Source organism: Ptychodera flava, chromosome 5 (genome assembly GCF_041260155.1).
Source record: "Ptychodera flava strain L36383 chromosome 5, AS_Pfla_20210202, whole genome shotgun sequence".
Classification (NCBI taxonomy): Eukaryota; Metazoa; Hemichordata; class Enteropneusta; family Ptychoderidae; genus Ptychodera; species Ptychodera flava.
The window spans coordinates 44394629-44407495 of NC_091932.1; the positions used below are offsets into that span (position 1 = coordinate 44394629).

The following is a 12867-nucleotide window of genomic DNA, read 5'->3' on the forward strand; positions in this document are numbered from 1 at the left end:
TCCCTAATTCCTATTAAAGAACTATTGATTGATGTAAAAAATTGATAATAAGGCTTTTTCTGGTTAGCACAAAAAAAAAATCACACTCATTTTAATGTGAGATGTTTCCATGGCAACCATTTAGGAGTAAAATTACCAGTGTTTCAAAGATTCCACCTAAAATCCAGTAATCAACAGAATGTGTTATATCAAAGGGATATTTTGGGTTAGAAAGACCAAATATCCAGTGTAAAAATCCATTAAATCAACAGAAATATTATACTGAAGGGTTATTTTAGGTTAGAAAGACAAAATATGATATCCATTTTTACCTCTCCTGTGTTTCCATAGTGACCTATTTGAGTTTTAAAATTTCATTTTTTTTTTCAAAATTCCAATAAAAGTAATCCTAGTAACTGTGCAAATGCTCTCCTAAGTGTATTTATCACAGCATGAACTCAATGTTCATTTTTGTTTTATGTTGCCATGGTAACCTATTTGGGAACCACAACTTTTTTTATTTAAAACAATATACCCTTGAGTGGGTCTATGTTAAAACATAATTCACTGTTTTTTATTTATTTTATGGATTTCTAAGTAACAACTTTTAACGTTTGTTCTATAATAATAATAATTGTAATTTCTTTGCCTTCATTCTAGGAAGAATAATAAAGATAATGTACATTGAGGCCATTCTTGTCAAAATTGTTTTCCGTTTATTTTTGTGTGTTTGAATTAATTTTATGTAGACCAGAAAAAATTTTTCAAGCATTTTTAATTTTGTTTCATGCAGTCATCCCAAATAAGTGTTATAGAGTTTAGTACCAACTTATTATGCATTCATCGAATTAATTTTATGCCTTCAAATTAATTTTATGTGTTAAGATTAATTCTACTTGTATCTCAAATTAATTTTATGAACCCAATTCCCCTTATCACCCAATGTACCATTATATAAGAAGCAGTAACAGTTTTTTTTTTGTTTTATTAAAACATAATTCACTGGTACTTATTTATTTTATGGATTTATAATTAACGACGTATAATAATGTTCATTTTATAATAATTTATTTTATTTCTTTGCCTCATTCTAGGAAGAATAATGAAGACAAAGTATTTCTGATTCTTTAACTAAAGTAAAATTATGGCCATGTAGTGGTGCATTATTTTTGTGTGACCTGGCGTGACCCCATAAACTCTATGATTCTGATGATTAGCTAGATCTCCCCTTTCCATGGTAGCAATGGCTAAATTTGAACATGGCCTTTGTATACCTTTAAACATTTTTTAAAACCCAGCAGGCCAAGACAAGGGGCAATATTACAAGTTAAATGTTTCATGTTTAATATTGCACAGGGCTCGAAATAAACTTTTTTTCCCTGGTAGTCCACTTGGGCAACCATGTTCTGAATGTGGTAGGCCGGTGACACTGGCTGGTAGCCCATGCATATTTTAGATCAGGGCTATCTTTTTTCGTTAACCAGATAGAAAGGGCTATTTTACAAGGTTCTGCCCATGAAGTGAATTTTCTAGTCTTTTGATGTGTATACTTGCACACCTTTATTGCCCAAGGAAACAGGTGTAATGGACGACAGTGGGACTCAAAAGTTTTGTGACCTATAAACAACCCGTTTCACTCTCACAGTTGTATGCAAATTTTAAAAGTCGCCGTGACAACATGACAACAATATGGCATTTTCAGCACTGAGATATACTGTAGCAGGGCTAAAAATAGACCGTGGCCCTTCTGTTGGGAGGAGGCATAATAATGTCCGTGTCATTGTGATTGATACATTATTATCAAAATGCAACGACAATGCATTTGTATTAGCCATCGTTTCCTGTGCCTGTCATTCAAGTACCTCAGTTCAGATATGGAAACTTTGTTGCAAAGTTCCACCGCACGGCCCGGTCGTCTCTAGAACAAAGTCATACTATGGCAGATTTCTACGCCCAGCTGGGTTTGACTGCATTTATCTAGCTCGTCCCAAAGTGACGGACGCATCTTTCAACCTTTCAGCTTGGTGAAAAACGCATTTATTGATTCGCCAAAGGCCTGTGGACTCGCTTATTTTTTGCACAAGTGCTATACATGGATATACGAAAAAGTTGTTGAATACTCACTGTTTCAGTGAATCCGTCATGATCAGAGTTCTCAAATCAAAAATGTTGCCGAGCTCGAATACAAAGGTCTTCTCATTAAATTACGTCATTGTTATACAAGAGTTAGCCAAAGTCTGTCACCCTGATTTTTTCAAAGTTTGGAGAAGGCCGGCATTTCCATCTGAATGATTGAACGACGTGAAACGCAAAATTCCATCGCATATTATCTGGCAATATTTACAGTAGAAATACGGTATACCGTCGCTCCACGCCTCCAGTCCAGGTTCGTATTATACTCCACAAAATGGCCACAGGCCGCGTGAACTTTCTGAAAGGATTTCCTAAACGTCCTACTTGTTACCTTAGGGACTCACTTGTGATCTCCTGAAAAGTATTCTCTGCAGTAATTCCAGTTCTGTCAACATGCAAAGCTCAACGACAAGATTATAGCACGAGACGTAGTGTACAGACGACACATTCACGCGCAAACGAGTGCGCATGCGTGAAGTTATATTTGCAGCACAGATTTCGCGGAAAAACTCATGCTTTTGCTCTATTTCCATCCCAAAACTTGCTCGATCGCTTACAGTAAATGCACATGAACAAAATAAAACTCACAACGTCAGCACAGGGAGAGGGTTTATGGTTTTCGCCACAACTACAAATGCCACGCTGAAGATACATTTAACATTCCACTGGCATAGACTCTCCACAGTCGCTGTGCCTTGTTTGTGGGCGCCCACGACTGCCACGATGGGCCTGCGATCCGAAAGGCTACGCTGTGCAGCTTAGCAGCTGTGAGCACGCGCTGCCAGAGACAACGACTGTTGGTTTTTGCAAGTATATGAATATTCACAAGGGTAGTGATGTCAAAAGAAACACCTATCTAACTGGGCGGAGAGAATATACGTACGACAATTAGAAGTCACCCCTATTGACAAAATTAAAATAAACAACACCTTTTTCCTTTTTTCAGAATTCCCACAGCTTCAATGAATTTTTATTAGATTTCTATATAATACTTATAGCCCCTAAACTTGTAATAATAATAATAATAATAATAATAATAATAATAATCAATTCTAAATTATTGCAAAACTTACTTATCAATTCAAAATCCTAAAGCTCTGTTAGCTGTAACTTTGGCTATTTGTTCAGTAATTTTGTTCAGTGTATCAGCTGCAATATTTTTATATGAATCTCTGAAGCATGATGAAATATCCACGTTTACCTTATTAACGTGCACAGCTTATATATATATACAATCACCATTGTTATTGTTGAAAATTGAATAAAAGTCTGGACTAGAATTCATTTACCGGTACTTAAAATCGGGTCCGTGCTCTCTGGGTATGTCAATTAGCCTAAGACAACTTGAATGACTACAAAATCTGCGTTTAGCAGGATAATAAAGATGGTTTATTGCATTTGTTTCTCTAGTCTACGATGCCCAATTCCAAGTGGTCAAATCATAATCAATCTTACTGTCGTAGAAGTATATAAAGTCGCATTTCTACTCTTGTGTATGTGCCTGTGTCTTAAGACTGTCTTGATTAATTTGTTTCACTGGTAAAAAAATTGACACGGTGACCCTCAATTTATATTCTCAATTTTGAAAGAGAATGGTAGAAATGTTACTTGAGAAAAGTTTGAGCAAACGCTTAAGTCTTTCATCGATGTGCCTACTACATTAAACACCCCAAAGAAACTGAACAAAGTCTTAAAATCAAAGCAACCAAGAAATGAACAATTGTCTGCATTTGGATTTGACATGGGGTCTCTTAAGGTCACTGACCTGACAAGTTCACTGCAGTGAAAGAGTTAAACACAGGCCGTGCTTTGCTGTTTTGCGGTCCGAAATATTAAAGTCATCCGACAGTTTCGCATCTAAAAGTCTTCTACGAAGCAAGTAACATTCTCTTAGATTTTTGAATGAATAAAGGTAGAATGCGCCTCGGGGACAGTTACTTGTTGGATTCTCAAACCTTTTCAATTCTTTTCTGACCTACCACTAACTGGTTGGGGCTTATTTTAAAACTCTTGTCGTATAAAAACTTTCCACCGTCTTTGTTTTTCGAAATGGAAAATTTGATGTTTCTCCATAGCATTAACACATAGTTGGCTTCCAGTGTGTATTTCAAATATCGGTAAACTTACAGTGGTGAGAAGTAAAGTATTTCTGGTTGTTGAACTTACGGAGAATTTAGCCGAGATTTGGAAATTGGATGAATGTCTAGTTTAAGGTAATATGCACCTCGAAAGGGAAAGACTTAAACTTTTGCTCTAACTTTCCTCAAGGAATCTTTCAACCATTCTCTTTCAAAATCAAGAATAAAATAGGGGGTCACTGTGCAAATTTTGGTACTAGAGAAACAAATTACCCAAGATTTACCGATATTAGAAATTCAAAATGGCCGCCATCCCTGTGTTAATTCTATGGCGAAAAATAAAAATTATCAAATTTCGAAAAACTAAGCCGGTGAAAAGTTTTCTTTCACCAAGAGCTTTAAAATGAACCCCCACATGTGGTATATCAGAAGAGAATTGTAAAAGTTTGGGAGTCTGAATGTCTGTCCCCGAGGTGCGTTCTACCTTAAAGAGTTGAACGCATGTGGAACTTTGTTAATCTAAACGAAGCAATGCGGACTCTCACAAAACAAATTACGGCAATCACACTACACCGGTCGTACATCACAGCCTAAATTTAGCCACTTGTGTTATCCAACTCCAGATTCTTGTAAGGGATCGTTCCTAAATAAATCTAAACACATTCGGCTATCTGTTCAAATCTATCCGTCATATTTACCTTACCACTACTTGAATTGATTGTTCAAATCTGTGGCGGTGTGACTCCACTACGTTAAAAGTGAGCCAGTGTGACAATGAGATTAATCTGCAAGATATTAGTTCGAACGGCGCTAAATGATAGGAGGCAGTTTTCATATAACTAAGTATTTTCTGATGTTAAGTTTGATTTTTATGTGATTTGCATCTTAGCAATTTTGCAATACATTGAGTAGCGGTAAGTGAATGGAAAGCCCGAGGTCACGTGACCACTGCAATTTATCCCTGCTCTTCATAACTTAGTTTACTTTTTTGCTGTGCATAGATACTGTCTTACGCTTTGACTTATAATGCTCAAATTTGAGCATTTACGATCGCTAAAACATGCACATGAATTGCTCTATTTAGAGAAGATGTTCGATATTATCACTTGTCATTTTGTCTCAATTTAAGGGTATTAAATCCTCACAAAGCTATGCTGCTAATTACTTATTCACTGGCATTTTACTATAACGGTGCTACTATCATGGTAGACAGTCGCAGCTGAAGTTCTCTATTTACACACGCCTGGATGTAACGGATGGATGTTGGCACTTTTTGCAGGTGTTCGATATATAAAATTGGGGTCGACTAGATGTAGCAAGGGTTACCTGGTTGAATTCTGTGACATAACACAGTCTGCTGCCGTCAAATACAAAGCTCAGAGTATACCATGAATTCAATACAAATATAACGGTAATAAAATCATTATTTTTGTAAGACAATGCGGATGGTAGATAGTTGCTTTTTCTGCAAAACACAACAGGTTTGATTTCGACAAGCTAATAAGGTGTGAAGTCTTTTATTGAGGCGCATACTACCTTAAAATTTACTTGCCTTTGGAGCTGCACTTTGAATTGAAAATATCGGCAAATCTTGGGCAATTTGTAATTTCTCTAGCACAAAAATTTGCACGGTGACCCCCAATTTTTATTCTTGATTTTCAAAGAGTATGGTTGAAATATTGCTTGAGAAAAGCTTGAACGAATGTCTAAGCCTTTCATTGAGGCGCATACAACCTTAAAGTTTACCTGCCTCTGGAGCTGTACTTTGAATTGAAAATATCGGCAAATCTTGGGCAATTTGTAATTTCTCTAGCACAAAAATTTGCACGGTGACCCCCAATTTTTATTCTTGATTTTCAAAGAGTATGGTTGAAATATTGCTTGAGAAAAGCTTGAACGAAAGTCTAAGCCTTTCATTGAGGCGCATACAACCTTAAAGTTTACCTGCCTCTGGAGCTGTACTTTGAATTGAAAATAACGCATAACGTGGGTAGTTTGTAATTTCTACAGTAAAATAAATTGCACGGTGACCCCAAATTTTTATTCTTGATTTTCAAAGAGTAGGGTTGAAATATTGCTTGAGAAAAGCTTGAGCAAAAGTTGTCTTTCTTTGAGGCGCATGCTACCTTACAGTTTACCTGCCTCTGAAGCTGCACTTTGAATCGCAAATATTGACAAATCTTGGGCAATTTGTAATTTCTCTAGCACCAAAATCTGCACGATGACCCTCAATTTTAATTCTGGATATTGAAAGAGTGTGGTTGAAATTTCGCTGGAGAAAAGCTTGAACGAAAGTCTAAGCCCTTTATTGAGCCGCATGCTACCTTAAAGTTTACCTGCCTCTGGAGCTGTGCTTTAAATTGAAAATAACGCATAACACGGTTAGTTTGTAATTTGTGGTGTGACTCCAGTACGTTGAAGTTAAAAGTGACCCGGTATGACATACTCACCGTGCAATCTCGCCGTGCAAATTTTTATTCTAATAATGAAACAAATTCTCACCGGGCAATCTCGCCATGCAAATTTTTGTTCTAATAATGAAACAAATTATCCACGATTTCCAGATTATCATATTTCAATTTCAAACTGGCCGCCAATGTAAACTCTACAGAGAAAAATAGAACTTTCAAATAGTCAAATAAATTTGAAAGACGGTGGAAAGTTTCGATACAGCAAGAGCTTCGAAACGAACTCCACCCTCACCTCACATAAGTAGTACATCAAAAAGAATTGAAAAGGTTTGAGGTCCCGAATAACTTTTCCCGTGGCGCATTCTACCTTAGTCCGATAAAAAAACTCAGAGTGTAACATGCTTTGTGGTAAACTGTCGGGCATCCGATGCGTGGAGCGCCTGTAAATCCCCGACGACTATCTATTTCTGAAAACCACCGCGTTGCGGTCTCTCTCCTCAGACTAATATCGATTAAATTTGGTTTTCATTTTTCCAAATTGAAAACGATCGACATACCAGCTCAAACTACAGCAAGAACGACGAGTATAGGACTCAAAACTCAAATAATAAACTCCTTTATCTGACAATTCTCAGTATTTATCCCTGGTATTTATCACGTGATTTCCAGCTCAGAAAGTTTCTTTTTATTGGCAAGACCGGGCGTCACCGGGGGAGGAAGTTACACATGTAAGTTTTTCACACGTTTTGGTAGCATAGGGATTAAGATACTTACAACAAACCATTCGAAATTTTCCGTCGAAATGATAGACGTCTCAGGAGCCAAATAGTCCAAAAAGGTTGATGACCTTGGTTCAACCAGGATCATGAAACTCACAACTTCGCCGAACATTTACTTCTTTACACAGAAATAGTCCAACGTTATTTCATTGACATTATTGCAACGATCCGTATTACAAAGCAAAACACACTGACATTCTGATCCTCATATTAGTAAGCGATGATTCTTGGTACACTCAGGGCGTGCAGGAGGGCGTTTTGAAGTCACTCCGTAGACCGTGTTACATCATAGAAGTCAATCAGGTTACAAAATGTTATATTACTATGACGACCTCAAATATAGTCATGGTGTACTTGCGAAATGTACAGTCACTAGAATTCACTGGTCATATCGATCCCCGCCAGTGTAAACGGCAACTGAGCTTTATACGAGACCATCGTCGATGAAAATAGAACCGTTATAGTAAAATATCGGCGAATATGTAATGAACACAAGTCGAAAACACAACTTTTTGACGGTTTGAATCTCCTGAATTTGATAATATTGGCAACCTATTTTGTCACAATTCTTTTGTAAATATACAAAATGCTGTTCGTGATTCATTGCTCACTGAAACTGCCAGGTGAGCCTTATAAACCGATTGCTGGGGCTGCGGCCAAACCCTAGACTAAGTTAAGAACAGTGGGTATGTAGGGCGTTGGTCACGTGACCTCGAGCTTTCCATTTACGCACTTGCAACTGTACCCTACGTATCGCAAAACTACCTATACACACGTAATCTTTAAACAAACTCAACAGCAGAAACCTATGAACTTCATCTGACTTTCGCCAGTTCTTTGGCTCAAGATTCAACGCATAATAATTGACCTTACTCAACATACAACCGCCTGCCAATCCAATTTGGATAAAAAGTCTCCACACGCAAGTAAACTTTAAGGTACTGTAGTATGTGCCTCGATGAAAGACTTCAACTGTTGCTCTTGCTTTCCTCAGGCAATTTTTCAACCAAACTCTTTGACAATCAAGAATGAAAATTGGAGGTTGCCGTGCAAATTTTGGTTCTATAAAAAGAAATTATCCACGATTTCCAGAGATATTTTCATTTCAAACTGGCTGCCAACTCTGTGTTAACTCTATGGAGAAAACTAAAATTTTCAAATTGACAAAGAAATTTTCAAAGACAGTGAAAAATGTTAATACAGCAAGAGCTTCAAAACGAATCCCCCCCTCCCCTACCGGTATATAAGTGCTACCTCAGATAGAATTGAAAAGGTTTGAGGGCCTGATTAACTTTTTCCGAGACGCATTCTATCTTAATCCATAGACCCTCGATGGTCTATGCTTAGTCCCATCAAAAAACTAAGAGTGTAACATGCATCGGGGCGCTTGTAAATCCCTAACGACTATATTTTTCGGGAAACCACCGCATTGCGGTCTCTCTCCACAGACTAATATCGATTAAAGTGGTTTTTTCATTTTTCCAACTTGAAAATGGTCGACATCCCAGATCACACTAAATCAAGTATGTATGGCGTGTGTAGGACTCAAAAGTCGAATATAAAACAGCTTTCTTTGGCAGTGTCTTCGTATTTTTCATGCAATTTCCAACTAAGAAAGGTTTCTTTTTCTTACTCCTACAAAAACTGATGATTTATGAAAATATTAAAGCTCCATATTGATAAGCTGTATCTTTTGGCTATTTCTCAGAACTTTAGTTTTGTGGTTTCCCAACACTTTCTGTATTCAATCCCTGAACTGTTATTAAATGCCAAGTATTTAGCATATCAACAACACCTATATGAGTATAATCTACATTGTTATTGTTGAAAATTGTATTCAAGTCCAGACTGGAATTCATTTGTTAACAATAAAGAATGATCACTACACACATACAAACTGTGTTGACAACAAGAATACTCGAAATTTCAGCATGATAAACAGATTAGGGTCAGACTCGGTTGTTGATATATAGAAGCAGAATACTGGAAAATCTTGCCACAAGTTACAGCTTATGTCCCTTTCAAAATAATTATTTACAAAAATATAATGAAAATGATGAGAATGTCACATCTTACCTGTAATAGTTGCAATATTCCAATATCCACCCTGAATAATCAAATGAATTTGCTGTGGTCTACCAAATTAACAGCAAGATCTCTTGATTGATTTAACGGTGGTTTGTAAACAGATTCTCAACTTGTACAAGACTCATGAATGATTCCCACCTGAAATGTCAGAAGTAGATAAAACACTGATCTTTATGGCAAAATACAGGTTTTTGAACTGAGATTGGAATTTTGAAAATCAGTACTTTATAATTTGTCCCTACACTCTGTACAGTTGAGGTCCTGAAAAACCCACACATGTATCTGGTCTGTAAAGGTTGTCTACCGGTATACACAGGAAAATCTGTCTAGTTATAACACCTTACTCCATAGATGTAGATATCTTTCAAAGTATTCTGAATTAAGTTTAGTTGACACCATTTAGTCTAAATATTTGTCCTATATGTTATATGTAGATTGCCATCTTAGCGTCCTTAATGGCAGACTTCACTGTTACAGTATCTTCTGTGGTGTTACAATATCCTGTACCATACATATTTTGGGAAATAAAGATGGTCAATTCAAATCCACCTTCAAGTATTGACAGTTAGAGGGGACCAAAACAAATCGCCCTGCAATTGACCTTACTATGGTCAAGTTTGGTCATGTTGGGTGTTTACAAAGTCACTCAAGACTTCAGGACTTTCAAGTACTTTTCTGAGAGTATTTAATGTTCAAATGAGTAATTTTTCAGGATTTCAGGATTCTTCTTGGTGCATACAAACCCAGTCATGACAATTGTATGGAAATCAAAATGTCAACATTATTCCTCCGTTTTCTTTTCCTTTTGATATAAACATGGTACACTCTCAAAACTAGGTTGTAAACTGTCACTAGTACTTTGAAAAATAGAACATAAAACTTTGTCAGGCGTGATGCAAAATTTAGCATTAGAGATTAATAATAGTAACTGTTTCTGGTGTACTGGCAAACAAATGAAACTGTGACACAGTTCACATAATCAGCATAATTTAAAGGGCCAGTAATGCTAACTTTTGATGAATTTTTCTCCATTTTTGTTTTAATTCAACCATAGTGTCTTATTCTACTCTGAAACACCCACTGTAAGGCTAGTCAATGGCTATATATGTAAAATGTACCGGTATTGTTTACATGTGAATTCTGATCTGGACCAGAATTTATTTGTCAACAATAACAATACTGTTTATACATGTACAGACTGAGTTGACAAGCTGAAAACGCATATATAAACATGCTTTTGGAAGGAGAGCAAGAAGTTATGGTAACTGGTTGACATTAAAAGAGAAATAGTGAAAAAAATAAGTTTGAAGTCCTTTAAAAACCATTATTATACACCTACTGCCGTAACCTATGGGAGTTTGACCGTCCAATAACTTTCCGTATTTTGTATAGTACGCGGAGTCCCAAATATGGGAGACGCGCGACGTGCCTGTTTGACTGACCTTTGACCTAGTGATTATCGGATGTAAACAAACTATTTTACGGTGAGTTATAGACATAATAACAACTTCCACCAAAATGTATTCGTAGTATAAGGTTTCAAACACGCTAAACACAAAACTGAGTCTAAATGCAATTGATTTTTATTTTAAAAAACTAATTAAATTGAAAACATTCAGCGAAGTTTGCTTGTACTGCACTGAAAATTAATTGGCTTCGTGCCAACGCAAGGGACTTGTACTACGGAGCAGTAGATCGCGCGCGTTCCACTCATATCGCGCGTGCCGCATCCCTCAAAATTTACCATAGAATTAGTTTATACGGACGATTAATGGAGGGAGGTGTATAATAATAGGGTTATACACAAAATACGGCCCTGTATGGACTCGGGCTCAGTGAGTGACGTATTAGACTCGCCTTCGGCTCGTCCAATACGTCACTCACTGAGGCCTCGTCCATACAGGGCCGTATTTTGTGAATAACCCTATAATATAATGTGGAGTTTCCTTAATGTCTTACATGGAAAGAAGGAAAAAAAAGACATGTTTACAGCTTTGAAAAATTCCACAGGCTGTGAAAGATCCTACCTTGAATACATTTTCAAACTTTTGTTTTGAATCAAAAGCATATCGACAAGGAATACCAGTACAACAGGTTTATGTAATTTACCTTTTCTGTATCACTGCAGTCACATGGTACATCATTCATCAGGTCATCTGCCAAATGCAACAGCATATGAACCTTTGGTTTCCTCAGAGCAGTTGGGGATAGATGCTGCCTGAAATGAACCAATAGAAATCAAACATAGAGGAAAATATAGGAAATATATTATATAACCATATGGTACATATAATATATATGTATAATAGGAAAATATAGGAATTAACGAATGGACATTGGTTTTTCCTTGAACAAAGTTTTATGTAGCTTACAGGGTAACTGGACTCCCACACTGTACAACGTTGACATAGCAGTATATCTGTCAGTAGATGACTATGAATGGTTTAACATTTCAATGATTGCAAGGATCAAACATGTGAAATACATCCATCTTTGATGACTGTTTTTATCTCTGATAACTATTGGTGCTTTTTTGATTGCAACATAAAGAAAACAAATTTGCCCTATAAGTCACAAGAATCAGTTTGATATTGACAAAATCTGGCAAAGAGGTGGATACAATTATGATTATGATATAGAACTGACTGACTTTTACGGACTACACAGCAAAAAAGACTTTTCATTATGATGCTGAGAGTTACTTGTCACTGAACACTGCCTGCAAGATTTGATTGCTGTTAGGTAAGACCAAAGCAGTGGATTGTTGACTCACAAAGTGTGAATATAAATATTCTACTGTGCTGTGTAATCTTCAATTTCCCTGGGAGAGTTATTGTAACATGTAATAAACCAAGACCCATATTAATCAAACACACACTTGTCTGTCTGAGGAGTGTTACAAATTCCTAAAACCACATTATCTCTTTTATTACTCTAGGGAGATGAGAAACTGTGCCAAAATCAGTCCCAGTCATTTCCAAAATTGACAACACTGTACCATAATATCATTTCCCTATTCAGCCAATCACTGATCAGATTACATCATCTATAAGATTGCAGTCACTGCAGGTTCTCCAGGATTGTATGAATCACTATCAGCTGCTTTTGGCGCTCATGTAGGTCGTAAATTCCAAAACTTAGCACTTCTTTCATGATTAACGTGATCTTGTTCTCCAAGAACACTTTGACAAACAATAAGACTATGAAGCAAAGCAGCAACCAAGATATTTACATGTATGATTCATTTCAATTACCCCTTTCCTGATTTCCTTCATCTCTCTCGCAATGAATTGTTGATACCTGCCATCGCCAATACAAATGGGGTTTTCTGAACGACCTGTGCAGATACGCAATTTGTATTTCGCAAGACTTCGGGCCAGAGTCTGGGGACCACAGCAA

At 36.7% G+C, this 12867-nt stretch overlaps 1 long non-coding RNA gene across 1 annotated transcript in view; it reads right to left on the minus strand.

Moving 5' to 3' along the window:
- The window catches only part of LOC139134071 (uncharacterized), a 38173-nt gene extending 26486 nt beyond the window's left edge, over positions 1-11687 (minus strand). The window contains exons 1-2 of the long non-coding RNA XR_011552708.1: positions 11578-11687; positions 9457-9606 (exon numbers count right to left, since the gene is read on the minus strand). This is a non-coding gene — a long non-coding RNA (uncharacterized lncRNA). The remainder of the gene's footprint in view (positions 1-9456; positions 9607-11577) is intronic.
- Between the last annotated feature and the right edge of the window lie 1180 nt (positions 11688-12867).